This window comes from Vulpes vulpes, chromosome 10 (genome assembly GCF_048418805.1).
Source record: "Vulpes vulpes isolate BD-2025 chromosome 10, VulVul3, whole genome shotgun sequence".
NCBI classification, from domain to species: Eukaryota; Metazoa; Chordata; class Mammalia; order Carnivora; family Canidae; genus Vulpes; species Vulpes vulpes.
In genome coordinates, this window is record NC_132789.1 from 4,673,694 (window position 1) to 4,692,104 (window position 18,411).

The 18,411-nt window shown below is 47.5% G+C and overlaps 1 protein-coding gene across 2 annotated transcripts in view; it reads right to left on the bottom strand.

Annotated features, from left to right (window-relative positions):
• Positions 1-18,411, bottom strand: part of TMEM132B (transmembrane protein 132B) — a 371,854-nt gene that overhangs the window by 76,367 nt on the left and 277,076 nt on the right. The window lies entirely within an intron of this gene.

The window sequence follows — 18,411 nt, forward strand, 5'->3', positions numbered from 1 at the left end:
TTTTTGCAGAATCTGAATTTAAAAAAAAAAAAAAAAAAAAAAAGGAAATGAGAACAGAGGAGCAAGGTGATGTGCCTAACATCACACAGCAAAATATGAATGAGCTAGGAAATAAGATTTGTCTCCCCGGCCAGTGCTCAAGACCTTCCATCATATCTGCTTCCCATGGGCATGAGAGATGATAAGAAGCTTTGTGCTGTATCCCTTTGAGCAGAGACTGCTGAAATTCAGTGTCAAGGATGGGACTACTGGTAGGTTTCCCACCTTCCCACCTCAACCCAGCAGAACGAAGACAAGTAGCACCTGCCCTCAATGTCTCTGCTGTGGATGAGCAACCTCCCTACAAGGCTCTCGTCTCTGCAACAAGGTCTGAGAGGGAGATGCTTCCCCAGACCTCAGAGTGGGGTGGGACCCACGGAGCCGGGGAGGCAGGCTCAGCGAGAGTCTTCGTCTTCATGAAATTCGGGAGATTAACCTGATAAACGCTTGGCAGCTGTTCCAACGCACTGCTTGTTATCTCAACAAGCATAATTTAGCTCCACGATGATAAACAATACTTCACAAGTGTTGATAACGTCTGTCTGACGCAGTGACACTGGCAAATAGAGAAGATACTCAATAATTTGTTCTTAGAAACTTCCTTGGGGCTAACCATCTCCTGTTGCCTGAAGGTGATTTTAAAGGTGGGGTTTCTGGTGGCAATAATTACAGTGGATTATACATACTTTCTTCCAAATTCGTAATTAAATTGGAACTCCCAAGTTCTCTTCTCTCAGGGTGGGACAAGGAAGTGGCTGGCGGGTCCCCGTCACAAGGCACCCCTGCATTTCCACCTAGTACTGTCACAGCCTCCTTCCTGGGGTGAGCTCCTGGCACGTTCCGCCAGGATCTTTGCAAAAACTCCCGATCTTGCAATCCTCAGTCCATTTGCCACACAGCAGCCAGACTTCCTGGTTCCTTCTTTCTTCCTTTCTTAATATTTTATTTATTTATTCGACAGAGAGAGAGCATAAGCAGAGGGAGTGGCAGAGGGAAAGGGAGAAGCAGACTCCTCACTGAGCAGGGAGCCTGATGCAGGACTCAATCCCAGGACCCCAAGATCATGACCTGAGCCAAATGCAGACATTCACTGACTGAGCCACCCAGGCACCCTTCTTGGTTATTTCTGAAACATAAATCAGATCAGATCCCCTGCTGAAACTCTCCAGTGACTTCCTACAGTTCACAGAAAATCCAAACTCTATGATCCTGCGAGGCTGTGGCCTCTCCGGCTTCATCTTGTACCGCACTCTGTGCCATACTTGGGGCCCCTGACCCCACTGTCCTCTGACGACTTCCTGCAACACTCCGAGTCCCTGTCTTCAGGCTCTCATGTGCGTTTCCCACCACTGAAACTGTCTCCTCATCCTCCATCCCTTAGAGTAAAGGACCCTTTCTCATGGAGCATGTTTATCAAACTGTAAGTCACATTCATGGGTCACTAAATCAACTGAGTGGACCCCAACAAGCACTGTTTTGTTTTATTGTGGTATAACTGGCGAATAAAAAAAGTGTGTACATAAGGTGCACACGTGATATTTTTAGATAAGTACACAGTGTGACACAGTGTGTGTGTGTGGGGGCGGGGAGAACACTTAAGATCTACCCTGTTAGCAAATTTCAAGTGTACAACTGTGGTCACCATGCTGAACATCAGATCTCCAGAACTCATTCATCTCTCATTATTCACTATAGTCAACATATGGAAACAATCTAAATATCCATCTGTGGGTGAATGGATACATATATATATATACATTTTATATATATCACATTTTATGTGTGTATATATATTATATATTATACATACTACATTTATAAAAACATTTATAAATTATATATGTATAATATACACACACAATGGAATATTCAGCCTTTAAAAGGAAAGAAATCAAAAAAAAAAAAAAAAAAAAGGAAAGAAATCTTGCCATTTGCGACAACACAGGTGAACCTAGAGGACATCACACTACATGAAATAAGCCAGACGCAGAAAGACAAATACTGCATGATCTCATGTATATGTGGAATCTAAAACAGTTGAACTCACAGAATCAGAGAACAGAATGGTGGTCAACAAGTGTTTCTTAAAATAACAAAATAGGGCTGTGGTCATCTTCATGGTCATTACTATGAGTCGTCAACAGGCAAGTATTTCCAGACGGGTGCCCTTACCTGACCCCTGACAAGAGGGCACTTTCTGGCACCCTGGGGGTTGGATGGAGCCCTGCCACAGCCAGGACCAGAGTTGAGACAGCAAGTGATGTGTGACACCATTGAGCCAGAGCAGTTAAAAGCCAGGACAAGACTCTCCAGTTATTTCTCTTTCTGCTGCAGTAACTGGCCAGAGCCGACATACTGGCTGAGTCCCAAAAAGAGTTCCCAGAATAAGGATTATGCCAAGCCAAGAGACTACAGGTCAGAAAACATCTTCGGGAAAGGCTTTGCAGACCACATAAGTTTTCTGTCACACATTCCTCCTTGATTTTCTTTAACTTTTAAAATATAAAGTATTCTTAGCTTCTGGGCTGTGCAGAGACAGGCCATGGGCTGGACTTGATCTGTGCACTACAATTTGCCAACCCCTGTTCCAAACGATCTATGAATTGTCTAGCACAAGCACAAAATAAACCTTTGTTATTTTAGGTCTCCGAGATATCAGAGATGATTTCTAAAGCAGCATAACCCAACCCATCCTAATACAGTATAATAAAATAGAACAAAATAGACAAATGTCACAGCACATCACACACGGTAAGGGTAAATATCACTTTTATACAGAGATGTGCACAATGCCTGGGTTTTGATATAAAATGGTCAACATGTTTATGGAATAGGTCGTAAATCCCCTCCCCGGAGGCCATGGCTGAACACTTCCCACAAGCCTGCCCCCCCACCATCGTCTATCATAGCACCCATCATGTTGTGCACTGCACTCATAGATTTTATTTAAATCTCCCCTCCTTCACATTTGCATGGTCTGTTCCTCCCCACCCCCATCCTGCTTGCATCACTGAACACCCTGCCTAGGGTGTAACTGACTTTCACTTAATATCTGAATGGATAAATGAATAGGTACTTCCTTCCCACACAGTGTGTCTTGATAGGGAAGGGGTGCAGAGCCCTAAGGGGGGGGTGCACTCTCATTTGGAAAGTTCCTAAGGAGCCCTGACATATGCAGGAAGTCCAGGGAGACAGAGGGAAAGGGGGTCAGGTGGCTATTAGATGGGCAGGCCAGGGGCCAGTGGGTCAGGCTTGCTCAGATGCCCCCAGGAATCCAGACATCCCAGGTGTGTAAGAGGCAACTGCGCCCCAATGCATGGGGCTGTCCACACTCGCCTCTGAGAGGCTGAAAGCACAAAATGCTAATAGAGGCACCACCATTTTATTTAAATCCAAATGCTTATTTAACACTACAATACCTGGTGTTTCTAGAATGCCCTTTTGAAATTTCAAAGCATTTGCTTAACTTTTAAAATCTCTTGGGGCACCTTGTTGGCTCAGTTGGTGGAGCATCTGACTCGGTTTCAGCTCAAGTCCTGATCTCAGGGTCTTAGGATGGAGCCCCACATCCCCGCATCTAGTTCAGTGGGAAGTCTGCTTGGGATTCTCTCTCCCTCTGCCCCTCCCTCCCCAAACCTGTTCCAACATGCACACACTCATTCTCTCTCTAAAATGAATAAATACATCTTTAAAATTTTATTTATTTACTATTTTATTTTATTATTACTTTTAAAGATTTTATTTATTTATTCATGAGAGACACAGAGAGAGAGAGAGAGGCAGAGACACAAGCAGAGGGAGAAGCAGGCTCCATGAAGGGAGCCCGACGTGGGACTCGATCCCGGGTCTCCAGGATCACACCCTCGGCTGCAGGTGGCGCCACCAGGGCTGGCCCCAAAATTTTTTTTTTTAAATCTCTCTGCTTGATCTTACAAGACCTGCAAAGTCAGTGTATTGTCTCTTTTTTATAGGTAAGAACAGAGACCAGGTTAGCTGCTTGCACAGTGTCCCACAGCTGTGGGGTCACCCAGCTAATCTGCAACCCTGGTTTCTGATCCCCATCAGGGCTTTTCGCCAGCTGTAGTCAGCCCCACAATGCTAATTTACCCTTGGTTCTTCTGGTTGAATTTCCTTACTACCTCCTCCTGATTTATGAGCCTATTTGTTAATTTTGTTCATTTGGAAAGGTAGGTTTATCAAAAAATGATACATTATTTCATTGGTTCCAGGTGTGTTTTTGTATGTTTTGTTTTGTGTTTTTTTAATGGCTTTATTGAAGTGTAAATGATAGACCAAAAATTGTCCATATTTAATGTAAACAATTTGACAGTTTGAAGTATGCATGCACCCATGAAGCCATCATCACAATCAAGGTAAATGAACATATCTATCACTTCCAAAAGCTTCCTCCTGGGGTTTGTTTTTTTCTTTTTCTCACAGTTAGAGTGCTTGGTTTGAGATCTAACCCCTGAACAAGTTCTTTAGTGTACAATACCACGTTGATAACGACAGGCATGATGTGTAGCGCATCTCTAGCACTTACTCATCTTGTTTTGCATCTCCCCATTCTCTCCTCCACCACGTTGGCAACCACCACCCTGGTCTCTGCTTCGATGATGGTGACCAGGTCAGACTCCTCATACAAGTGGAATCATGTGGTATTTGTCCTTCTGTATCTGGCTTATCTCATTGAACATCATATCGTCCAGGTTCATCCAAGCTGTTGCAAATGGCAGGATTTCTTCCTTTTTTAAAGTGGAATACTATTCCACTGTGTGTATATACTGCATTTTCTACATTCATCCAGTGCTCTCTGTACTGGGAGGGCTGGATGGAGTTCAAGGTGAAAAGACAGGGAGAGGTAGCAGATCCCCCAGAGGCCCAGAGTGCCCCTTCCCTGGGTCTTCTCTAAAAGCCCAGCTCGTTGTCTCAGGAAAGAGCCAACAGCTTCTCCAGCTGGGTCTCAATAAGGAAACGAAGGCACAACGACTCCACCCAGGGATGTCAGTGGTTTTGCTTGGTCTTTAATTGTGGGACAGAACACTTCCTCTTCCATCAAAGAAACATTCCCCAAAAAGCAGCATCCTGCTCCTGGGTGGAACGCCCCTGCTGCCGTCACTGATGCCAAGAACTGAGTCCCCCCTCATCCATCCCGCTCCCACCCTGGGAGCCTGGCTCGAGGGCCCTCCGTCAGGCATGTGGAAAGAGGGACCGGCCGCCTGTTCCTGACATCTGAGTGCATTCGGCAGTTCACCCCACAGTTCCCACTTCCAGTCCCACACAGCGGCTGACCACTTGCTTCATCTCGTTTCTCCCCCTGGGGACCTCATTAAGATGAGACTAAAGAAATAAAAAATTGAAAAGCCCTCAACAACAAGGGGCCTTCCGTGATCAAAGATCAGACTAGGCCTTTCTGGAACCGTGGTGGGGACGGATGAGGTACGCGGGGCGCTTAATGAAGGATGTGAAGCATGGATTAGTATCAAAGTGAGGCCCCAGATTCTGTAATGGAACACAAATGTGGTATAATTCAAAAGCATAAAAATACATGTAAAACTGATAAATATCCAAGCAGAGGAAAGTGGGGAGAAGTGCAAGGGTGCTATTCACTCATCTATCCATGAAGGGAGTCGATACCAGCGTTGTCTTCAGTGATAGAACATTCTACATCTGTGCTAATAAAGTCACCACTGGCCACACACGGCTACCGGGCACTTGAAATGTGGCTCGTGCGACTGGAGAACTGAATTTTAATGGTATTTAACGTTAAACCAATTTACCTTAAATAACCACAAGTAACCAACGGTGGCCATATGGGATAGCTCAGGTGCTCTGGTCCCTCAGAGCGGCGTCTGCACACTCGTGTTCCCAGCGGTGTTATTCACAGCAGCTGAGGTAGGGAAGCCACCTCAATGGTCCATGGGTGAGAGGATAAATGAGATATGATATATAAGAATATCTACATACGTCTATATAGTATACGTCCTTCAAAAAGAAGGAAATCCTGCCACCGTGACAACACAGGTGAGTCCGGAGGACACGATGCCAAGTGAAATAAGCCAGACACAGAAAGACAAACACCGCCCGAGCTCATTGACGTGCGGGATCCACGTTAGCCTACTGCGTAGAGGCAGGGAGTGCAGAGGTGGGTGCCAGGGGTTAGAGGCTGAGGGAGACGGGAGATGGGGGTCACGGGAAGGGAGGTGGGGGTCACGGGCACAAAGTCTCAGTTCTGGGTGAGATGGGTAAGCTCCGGGATCTAAGGGACAGCGTGGGGCACAGTGGTCAACACTGTGTCGCCTCCCCGAAGGCGGCTGAGAGAGCAGATCTGAAGGGTCACCTGCCTATAAAATGGCAACTACATGAGCGGACGTTAACTGCCTTATACACCATTTCCATTCGTCAATTATACCCCCGATAAGCCTGAAAACAGTATTTAAAGAATGAATAAAGAAATAAAAGCTGCAAATGACAAAAAAAAAAAAAAAACAAAAACAAAAAAAACAAAACCCAAACCACCCTGCTCCACTGACATTAAGCCTGGCCTGTGGAAGAGCAAGGCAAGGAGGGGGCTGGGGCGGCGAGGGGGGGGGGGGGGTGCGGCAGGCAGGGTAAGAGCAGAAATAAGAGGGGGCTCGGTCAGCCCTTGTTTCACCAGAAACTCTCACCCTGGTCACAGCAAGGTGTTTGGATGATCGGCAGCTCTTGCGCTAACTGGTTTTTGAAGCTCAGGAACCTCACATTAGCCCGTCTTCTGTTAAATAGAAGTGAGAAGGGGAACCCAGCACTGAAGCCCCTCGCAGCGGTTGCAGGAGGCCTCCCTCGCCGCCCGCCCCTCCGCGCATCATCGCGCACCTCCAGGGGCAGGGACGGGTCTGCACGACCTCACCCGCGGCCGTCGCGGGGGCCCGGATTTCTGCTCTTCCCTGAGCTCGTTCAGAATGTTTGTGATGAGCGGGTTCCTTGCACCTAAAGACCACGAGGCCTTTCCAGAAGGGAGGCGCCCATGGGCGCCCACCCAGCGGCAGGGCCCACGGTGCTGCTGGCCGGGGGCTGGGGCAGGTGCCGCGCGGGCTGCCCGAGGACGCCGTCCCCTCACCCTTGGGGAAATCGCGGCTTCTCCGGGAACCAAGGGCTCGAGGAGGCAGGACGTCGGGGTGCGGGGGGCAGGGGGGGCGGGGGGGGGGCAGACTGGGCAGGGGCAGGTGTGCAGAGACCGGGGGGGGGGGGGGGGGGGGGGGGGGGGGAGCGCGGGGCAGGTGCGGCCACAAGCTGGTCTGCGCGCGCCATCTAGTGGGCGCCCCCGGCACCGTCGCCCGTGGTGCCCTCTGCTAGGGAAGGAGCTGCTGGAGCCAGAAGAATCGCCTTCTGGCAGTTTGCAAAATCAAGGCCCCCTATGAAAAGGTGTGCTGGGCTCTGCACTAAGCTAGGCAAAAAAAAAAAAAAAAGGGTGGGGGGCACATGACCTGCCAGGGCACAGCTGGTGTGCTCAGCGAGGGCAGGGGCACAACCATTATTTACTGTCTGCGTCTAATCCAATTGGTCAGTGACCATGCGGCCCTCGTAGGAAGTATTCTCAATCTCAGCACTACTCTGAAGTGTCTCCCCTTGAAGCACGCTGGCATGCCAATGAGATGGAGCTGTTACCTTTATCTGGTGCGTGCTATGGGCACATACTGGGCATGTGCCGTTGCTTCACTGTTCATCCACCCAAAGCCTTGATGAGGCTAGTAGGAATTACATTGTCCTTTTGCAGGTGGGATGACCAATGTTCATGAAGGTGACTGTGCCAAATATCCCAAAGCTTATCTGGGTTGGGTCTGAACTGATGCTGCCTTTCTACAAGCACACCTGTTTCCCAGCTGTGGAGAGCAAGGTCTCCTGCTACTGACCCGCAAAGAGGTGGGCCAAGTCCTTGCCCTGTAAGCTTCTGGGATGTCATTTCCAAATAGGGATCTCAGTTTTGGAGGAAGCACCTGGAAGGCTAAGCGCTCACAGACAACTTGCATATTCATCATGCCATGTGTTGATAAATAACCCAGTTCACTCGTCAACAGTAAAGATTTTTTCTTTCCAAAGAAGATAATTATTTTCTCAGAGTACAGCCTCCTGATGATTTTACCACCTTTAAGGGTGTGTGTAAAACAGAACCAAATAAAACCCTTCACATAATTGCTCTTGATTTTGTCATTTGGGGCTCATCACCCAGCAAAATAGAACAATTCCTGAGCAGAAGTCATTGATGGATGTGCCGTTTGGTGGATGTTTTCCTGAGATAGGTCATAAATATTAATGGTATTGACAGAGCCTTAAAATGTGTCCTGTCACATTCCTGTGGCACCAAAAGCACCCAGAATTCTTTGTTCTTCTGCCTGACAGCCATCAGTTTCTATCCCAGACTTGCTTCCTGGGTCTATTTTTCCTGTTCACCTTCAGAAATTATCTATCAGCAAAGGTTTGCCAAAAAGACGCAGGTCAACTGAACCAAACAGCTTAATGGTATTTTTTTCCTTCTCCTTTTCCACTTAGCTGACTCCAGTTCACTCTCCAAGAGCAATCCTTTTCATATTGTTATTTTTTAAATGTAAGTTAGGAAATGACATAACATCTAAATCCAACAATGGGGTCACCACGGTGATAGGTTTACTGAATACGCTCACTGGCATCACGCACTGCAATAATGTGAGCTGTGGGCAGGCAAGCGGTGTCTGGCACATTATAAGTGTGCATACAGCAGCACTTTACAAAGTGCATGGCTTTAATCTCATCCGACAAAGATGGTTATTTCTGGTCATTTGTAAAGTGTTCCCACTGGACACACATTCTCCTTGACAATTTCAAATTGCTCCTTTCAGCTGTGACCGGGTTGGATCAATCAGGTGAAACCATGTGTATATAGCCAAGCTAACAGCTATTTGCAGAACATCTTGGCTCTTTCTTGTATGAGAGAACCTAAAAGACAGCATTGCATTGGATTTATTCCAGAAGCCTACTGCCAAGGGTTGCGTGCTGTCTCCAACAGGTAAGTATACTAACAAATTTGTTTTGGTGGAAGGGGAGGTATTTGGGCCTTCTGGGTGGCCTTACAAAGCCAGGAATCAATAAAAATGCTTTTCTGAGGCCCTGCAATCCCGTCCCTGTCCTGGTAAAGGGAGTCTAGCCAGCATGATTGAATGAGAATGTGAACATCTCAGTGTATGGTTGAAGACATCCTAGCCCTGTAAGTCACCATCCAGGACATCGTTCTTGCCGGCGACATACACAGTATGGGACTGGGCTGCTCCTGAACACCTTCCAGATCTAAGTTGGCAAGTCTATAGTATATATGTAGCTACTCGCCCTTCCTGTGCCTGTAGTGGGTTAATGCCCTCCCTACCCCCCAACAATTCATGCCCACTGGAATCTCAGGGTGGGACCTTATTTGGAAAGAGGGTCTTTGCTGATGTAATTCGTTAAGATGAGGTCATCCTAGGAGGATGAAGGTGGGCCCTGAGCCCAATGACTGGGGTCCTCCTAAGAAGAGGACACATGGAGACAAACACACACAGCCAGCCCTCTGGTGGCAGAAGTGGAGACGAGAGTGACGTGACCACGAGCTGAGGAATGCCTGGAGTCAGCACAAGCCAGGATGGGCAAGGAAGGACCCAGAACCCTTGAGTCTTCAGAGGGAGTGTGGCCCTGCGGACATCTTGCTTTTGGAGCTCTGGCCTCCAGAACTAAGAGAAGTCCTGTTGTTTTCGGCCATCCAGTTGGTGATAATTCACGATGGTGGCCCCAGGAAAGGAACAGAGCACCAAAGACAGACTATTGACAGATCACCGCCCGCACTCCTGCCTCAACACAGCAGTGCGCCGGCGTGCTACCATTTGGCACAGGATATAAACCCACTTTCCACCCCCAAACCAGATGGCGTTTTACAGGATACATCGTAGTAATAAAAAAAGGGGGGAAAAAAGAAATGGGAACCATGTAAATATTCATCAGTAGGGAAATAAACTATGGAATAGCCCACCATAGAATACTACAGAGCAGTTTTTTAAAAATGGATGAGTTAGTTCTGTTCACATGGGCATGAAACAGCCTCCAAGACATATTGTTGACTGTGAAGAATGTGATACACAGCACAACACCCTTTGTTTTAAAACACAGACACACACACACGACAATACTCGTATTTTCTGCAGTCAACAGATATGTGTCTGGATGTAGATACACAGTTCCGGATGAGAAACATAAAATGAAAACTGTGGTTAACTTGGGGAAGGGGCTAGGATTGTGGGCTAGTCTGCAAACATGTAAGCCTTACCTGAAAGCTACTAGGAGGATGTATTCAAGCACTGTTAGATTTTATTTTTAAGTTTTAAACAAAACAAAAGACAAATGACAAGAGAAGACTCATTCACAAGCCTTTAAGACTTCCTGAACTGCCCTCCCACCTAAGACCTCCCAAAGTTATGGCAAACCCCAAGGGGTGGCAGATGCCTGCTGGACCTTCCAGAGGGTCAGAACATTCCTGCTCAGAGCTGCCTCGGGGCTGGGGGCTCCGAGGACAAAGGCTACCTCTCCAAAGCCCAACCACATGCAGGGCAGATGGGCAAAGGACAAATATTGACAGCCGGGGAGGGAGAGAGATGCTCCATGAGAGGAAGCAGGGGCTTAATGAGATTTAAGTGCCCAGTTTTGGGGGTGCCATCAGGCACAATCATCCCAAGAATATAAAGTAGCCTCCCGGGTGCTTGAAGTTTCAACATGGCAAGCAGAGTGAATCACAGCCATTGGCTCCAGCAGCCTGAGTGAGCAGATTGGTAGCTGTGTGCCAACAGATCAAATAAGAAAAATTTCACATGCCTTTGCCCTGGGGAGAGAGGCAACCCGTGCCCTCTCCCCCATGGGAGCAAGAACCAGCTTCCTCCAGTATGAAGGAAGAGAAAGGCACAGGAAAATAGGCTTCATAAAATTGGGAAGCTCTAGAAATTCCCCCAGCTCCAAGCTAGAGTCAGGAGCACCTGCAGTGGTCCCTCTCTGCTCTGGAGCCCACACTGTGATAACTTCTCATCTATACACACCACACCTGGGCCTCCTCCAATCCAATGACCTCAAAACACCACTATGCCAGAAATCCCTTATGTTCTCTAGTACGTACACCATTGTTCCAAACTCCTATTTTTGACAGGCAATCATGCTGGGCTCTATTCTGGACAATCCCCACATGTGACTTCACCACAATCCTGGGCTGATTTCGCACATTGGGGAACTGAGTCTCAGAACAGATAACCCACTCACTCAATGTCTTGTGGCTGCTAAGTATCAGAGCCAGGATTTGAACATAGCTCCAGAGTCTGCTAATACTCTCCTGGTCCAAATCCAAAATAGACACAGAGACTGGGAAGTCATTTCAAAGCCTGGAAAACCTGTGCCTGGGGCCCCACCTCTCTAGGGATAACAAGCAGCCTCTTCTTCACAAGGTTTTATCATGGCCCCATAGGAACAGGCAGGGAGTAGAAAGTGGGTGTCCCCCACTCTGGAGACCACAGATCCTCATTCCAAGCTGGGGAAACTCTCTCTGCCCTCATCTTCCTACCTTCAGAGGTGCCCCCACTCTCCCCTGACTCTACTCCCCAAATGTGTAGAATGAGATGAGGTCTATTTATAGAGGACCAAAAAAAAAAAAGCCACCATCATCTCCTCAGAGAGAATTTCCCCATACCTCAGGTGACATTTGAATGAACAAGTGACAAACACCTCAAAAGCTGCAGGAAGAGGATTCCAGGTGGAGGTGGAGGTCTTAGGGTAGAAAAGGGTTTGGAGTGGGCAAGTGAGGTCTGAGGGGGCCAGGAGGCAGACGTGCTGAGCTTTGGATACACCGGTGAGAAGGGAGGACTGGGCAGCCATCCCAGGGCTTTGGGCCGGGAGGCTGAAGGATCCCAAGTGTGTTTAAGCAGAGCACTCTGTGTGCACATGGAGAGTAGAGTGCAGGGTGTCAAGGGTGGACACAGGAGCTGAACCAGCCACCTAAGAGAGGGCTGATGGGGCTAGAGATGGGGAGTGGGGGGGGGGGGGGGGGCTGCAGAGGAGACAGCGAAAGGGTGCCCATCCCTGCACTCAGCACACTACCGAGCTTGTCTGTGCATACTTCTGCCCTACTCCATGAGCTGTGGGAGGGCTTCTGGAGGGCAGAGACCAGCACTTGAGTGTCATGTGTATTTGTGTCTATATGTGTGCATGTGCACACACTTATGTGTGTATGCATACACGTGTATATATGTATGTGTGCATATGTACATGGGGGTATGTGTTTATCTTATCTTTCCCATCCAATTTCATGGACCCCTGAATTCTAACAACAGATACCTTCTGCAGACCCCAGGTTAGGAAGCTACTAGATTTTATTTTGTGTATAATGGGAAGCCACTGGATGGTTTTAAGTGGGATGAGTAAGAAGAGGCAACATGGTCTGATTTATGTTGCAAAAACAACAGTGAAATACCACAAAGCTCGGACTATAGAGTGTGCCCTTGGACAAATGCCTACCAGGCACTATTCACCATCAGACAGTGGGCTGTGCGCTGCCTGACAAAGCTGATGAACAACCGTGCTGGTCTCTACCCTCCAGGACCTCACGGTCTCATGGGGTGGAGTGGAGATATAGATACATAACTCCAAAAATGACTGCTCTGACCCAGAGCCTGGAAATATGGAGCCTTACATAGAAGAGGGTTTTCAGATGTGATTTAGTGAAGGATCCTGAGATGAGGATGTTATCCTGGCAGCTCAGTGTCACCACAGTGTCCTTGTAAGTGAAAGAGGAAGGCAGGAGAGTCAGAGTCCAAGAATCGGGACATGGTAATAGAAGCAGATGTCAGAGCGATGTGGGGACACAAGACAATGAATGTGGCAGTCTCCAGAAGCTAGAAATGGGGAAGGATCAGATTTTCCCCAGTGCTGCCAGAAGGAACATGGTTCTGCTGACATTTTGATTTTTGCCCCGTAGACTCAACTAAGACTTCTGACATCCAGAATTATGAGATAAATTTGTGCTGTTTTAAGTCACTACGGTTGTGGTAATTTGTCATAGCAGCTACAGGAGAGGGATACACATGCCGAGAACAGTGCCTGGGTGCTGGGTGGCCCGTGCAACATTAGCTGTTACCACCAAGGCCTACAGAAGCTGCTGCCTTCCTCCACATGCCCTGCTCTTTCCCACTCCCTCCCCTTGCTCTGTCCACTCTAGCCATCGGCCTTCTCTGAGGTCCTCAAACACACCCAGCCTAATTCTGCTTGAAGACACACACTGCTCCCTCTGCTGGGATGCTCATCCTCCATAGCTGGCTTGTCCTCCTCAGTTAGGTCTCAGAGCAGACACAGGACCCTTAGAAGGATGTCTTTCGGATGACTCTGACACTGCCCACCCCCTCCCAGCTGTTCTGCTACCAACATGAGTTCTTAGCACCTGAAGGAATGAAATGGACTTTACTGGAATGTGACACCACGAGAGCCAGGGCTCTGTGCCGGCCCATCACCATCTGCTAGAACACTTAGTAGGCACATGGGTATTGTTGGAAGTAAATAAGTACATGTCTAGGTCTTGTAAAGTCTCAGGCTGATACAGCTAAAGACAAATCTGATTATCTCTTTTTTTCTATGCAGAGCCTGTGTACCCAGTTGCCTAGAAACTCACCAAATGTGTTCATTTTTTTATTCCAACCTGTTCAAAGATAATGTGTTTTTTATCTGCATGTGCAGAGCTGGGCTTTTTAGTTTTAAGAACTGTAATTGTATAGTGGACTCCAGCCCTGCACTCCATGCCACTCCTGGAAATAAGTCTCTAAGCTCAAAGCTCAGTAATTGGATGGAAAACTGAAGAGAAGTGAAGGGGAGTGAAGGGACACAGTGGAAGGGAAAAGACAGAAAACTTGTGCTTTCACAAGTTTTTCACAAGAGAAAAAGAAATAGGCACCAAGTTAGCATTTCCCAGGCATGGAGGGGACAGCTTTAGATTTTCAAGGTAATGCAAAAAACAGCATTATTATCCTGGGTTATGACACTCCTCTTTTTAGGCTGCCCTTTTTAAGATGGGATTTTGAAGGTTTTGACCATCTGTGCTATTCTGCTAGAAATGGAAATATCAGAAACAAATGGTTTCCAACTCCAAAATTTCTATCAATTCCATATTTCCCCTTTCCATGTACCAAAAAAAATGAATTCAGCACACAGTGTATACTAAATAAATGTCTGTGTATAGCAATTGACTGGAAGGATGGAAGGAAAGAAGGAAGGAAGGAAAAGAGGGAAGGAGGAAGGAAGGAAAAGATAGATGAACTAATGGATGTATGAAAGGACAGGTGGATAGATGAACAAACAGATGGACAAGCAGATGGATAAATGGATATATGAGTGGATGGATGGATGGATGGATGGATGGTCAGACAGATGAATGGATGGAAAGATGAATAGTTGGATGAATGAATGGATGGATAGGACATGGATGGATGGATGGATGGATGGATGGATGGATGAGTGACAGATGAATGGATGGATGGATGGATGGATGGATGGATGGACAAATAGATGGATAGATGGATGGATGGATGGATGGAAAGATAGATGGATGCATACCTCACCACTGCCACTGTTCCTTTGCAAGCCTTCCTGCCTGGTCCATTGCATCAGCCTCTGTCCTAGCTTTCATGCCTGGGGTCTCTCCCCAGTCCTATCAGGCATTCCCCCAAAGCTACATATTAACTTCATGGTACATATTGGTTTGCTACCCAGGATCACACAACTGTGGTAGCAAAGTTCTAAACCATAAGCCTTGGGTTGCCTCCCTGAGTAACAATGCCCCCTTAGAAGTGGCAGTGAGACTGAATGAGGTACCCCATGGGCAGCAGTGACAGCTGACTGCTCACCCAACAGTTTTCCCTCCTCTCCTGTAGGTCACAGCTGCATCTCCAAAGGCCAGGTCTTTATCTCCCACCTCTGCACCATGGCTATCTTGACTCAGTAAATCAAACTCTTTCTTTCCTCCAGGAGGAGAACCCACCACTTACCCTGAGACTGAATGTCTGCTTTGCCTTCACCCAAAGTCTAGCAGATGTGCCCGTATGTGGCCAGAGAGTATGACGGCCATGACAAAAATAATGATGACTAAATGTGATTGAGTGCTGATATTGTGCCAAGCCTTCCTGCAGTATCCCAAGTCCTCACAAAACCCTTAGAGGCAGGAAACCTTATTTCTACAGTTTACATATGAGGAAACTGAGTTTCAGATAAGTAAAGTGATGTGCCCACAATAACAAAGCTAATAAACATTACAGTTCAAATTTCAGTCTAAACAGGTTGACCCAAAAGCCTGTTCTCTTGACCAAAATGTTTCATTACCAACTACCTCAAAGGTAAAAAGGATTGAAATTTTCCCAGTATGGGGATGCCTGGGTGTCTCAGCGGTTGAGTGTCTGCCTTCAGCCCAGGGCGTGATCCTGGAGTCCCAGGATCAAGTCCCACATCGGGCTCCCTGCATGGAGCCCGCTTCTCCCTCTGCCTATGTCTCTGCCTCTCTCTGTGTCTCTCATGAATAAATAAATAAAAATCTTTTTAAAAAAAGATATTTTCCTGGTATGTATATCACCCTGGTAAGTCAACAGGATAACAAAACTGACAAGGTAGAGAGAGTCATTAATTCTACACAGCAGTTGAATCTGCTTGAATCTACATGAGGTGGTTTTCCACTACATATATGACCTTTATATTTGCCTGGATATTGTAAGTATGTTCGTATCTGTTGGCTCTCAGTCCATATGACACCGCTGGGTGATAGACAGAACCAGTATTCTTATTTGGAAATTCACACATGAGAAACTGAAACAAAGAGAAGTTAAGTGAGCTCTCTACGGCTACATGGAAAATGAGAGGCCAGATGGGCTCTGCCCTCAGGTCTCCTCTTTCCAGCCCCAGAGATTAGAGGATGAGGATGTGTAGCTATCACAGGAGCCTTCCTAGCCCCAGACCTGGGGTGGCCCATATCCTCCTGGAGGAAAGGCTGTGTGCGTAAATGAAGAGATTTGTGATTGCTGTGCCTGTGGTGGCTCTACTGTGGGATCCCCTGGAAGAACAGAGTGCCGAGTACTTTCCTGATGACAGGAGGGCAGTGTCCCCAGAAGCCTGTCCCCAGAGGTGGTGGGTTGGTGGGGGATGACCCCAGGGTCCAGAAAACATCACAGACAAGAGCTAGGGTGGCAACAAAAGAACAGATCATGGGAAGAAGGGTGAAGAGTTCTAGGTAAACAGCCTGAGGAAGACCAGAAAGGGGAGACTGGGGTCCCACACAAGGAGAATGGGAGGAAAGTAATGGATGTCCACATCACAATTCCCAGGATCTATGGATATGTTACTTTGCATGGCAAGAGGAAAAGTGAAGACTTTTGAAGTGAGGAGATTTTCCTGGCTAATACTCAAGTGGCCCCAATGTCATTGCAAGGGTCTTTATAAGGAATCAAGGGAGGCAAGAATGTCAGAAAGGATATGTAATGACAGAAGCAGATGTCTGAGTGACATGGAGCCAGGAGCCAAGGGATGTGCAGATGGCTTCCAATATCTGGAAAAGGCAACAAATGGATCCTCCCTCCCAGCCTCCAGAAGGGTGCAGTCCTGCTGACACATTGGTTTTAGCCCAGTGAGACCCATTTCAGCCTCCAGACTACAGGATGATGACTTTGTGTTGCTTTAAACCATTAAGTTTGTAGTGATTTATTACTGAGGTAAAAGGAAATTAGCACAGCAAATGAGAGCTCCAGCCAGTGGACTTAGGTTCTGATGGTAAATATAACCATCCATTCGTTTGTTGAGCAAATACCATATACTAGGCACCATGCAGGGTGCTGAGAAAGCCCCTGGTGGTCAGAGCAAACGCAATCCCTTCCATCCAGGAGCTTGTGATCTGGTTTCTGCTTATCAAGCTATTGCTGCCTGGCTCCAAATTCACCCCTCATTACCTGTTCTGTGAAAATGGATCTGAACCCTTAATATTTTTCCTTTGCCAAAAGGTCAAAATGTTGAAGTTTGTCAGGGCACTGGAGAGATGTTTCAAAGAGAAAGGGCTTGCCTTCTGATTCTGGCATACTCCGTCTGCGGGCTACTGTTTTTGCATGCACCATGACTTCTCCAGCACAGGTGGCTCCCCTCGTGTCCAGCTCTTGCTGCGCCCAGCACCCAGAGGCTCCTGCTGTGCCCAGCACCCAGAGGCTCTACCCAGCAACCACCTTGAGTGGTTTGGTGCCTCTGATGAGATACCGCTCTGTAAAGAGCAGTCTTCAGAATTCTAGCAAGTTCTACCAGCATGTTACCTGAGCAACTTCTCCATGTTCAGTGAGCTGTGACCATCCCATCTGCAACAATGGCTGGATCTCAGGGTAGGGAGGCTTGTTCTTTGGGCGCTCTAGCTCAGCCCTAGGGCAGTGGATGCTCCTGATGTCTGCCACTCAGACACTCTTTAGAGTCTCTTCACTTCTTACTGAGCAATCCCTCATTATTCCAGTCTCCGTCAAGATTAATAATCCTTTATACTAAACTTTCCCTGTCCAAATTCTCTCTCATGATTGGAACCTGACTGAAATAGATGTGCACAATCATATAAATAAGCATGAATTGCAGACAGTGATATGATCTACAAGAGGCAAGTGAGCAAGAATATAAGGAGGAAAGAGCTAATTTGGCCTGAGTGGCCAGGGGAGGCCTCTCTGAGTTTACCTTTAAGGTGAAAAGAGACATGAAACCAGGCAGTGGAGCATCCTGGGCAGGCCCGGGACTCAGTGTGGCTATGTCCCCAATGCACATGCTTCTGATGAACAGGACACATACAGGATATCAGAGTCATATTGTACAATAAAACCAGCAAGATGACAGCACCACCCAGAGCCCGTACACCTTCAGATCCATCCCCTGCTAGGTTCTGGCTCTGGAGGTGACACAGCCCTGGTTCCCGGGAACGCCTCCTCCTGCCTCCAGACTGGGCCAGGTAGACTCGTTCTTGCCAGGGTTCCTGACTCTCTTCTGTTCTGTGTCTGGCTTCTCATGTGTTCTAATTCCTGTGAAGCTGAGTGCTTGCGCTTACATCACTATGTTCTAACCACTAAAGCAGTTTCTGCTTCTGGGTACAAACTGATACAATAACGAGCCCATTTGTGTATGTTTGGTGGACAAGTCATGTAGCATCCTTACATCATGCAGAACTCGTCCAGAGTTAGTTGTCTCTGAGAAAGAAGAAAGGAGGCGGAGGTGAGAAGGGAGGAGGGAAAGAAGGGGTGAGGGAAGTGGGGGAGGAGGTGCGCAGGAAGAGGGAAAAGGAAGAAGCATATAGAAGGCACTTCTGCTAAGCAC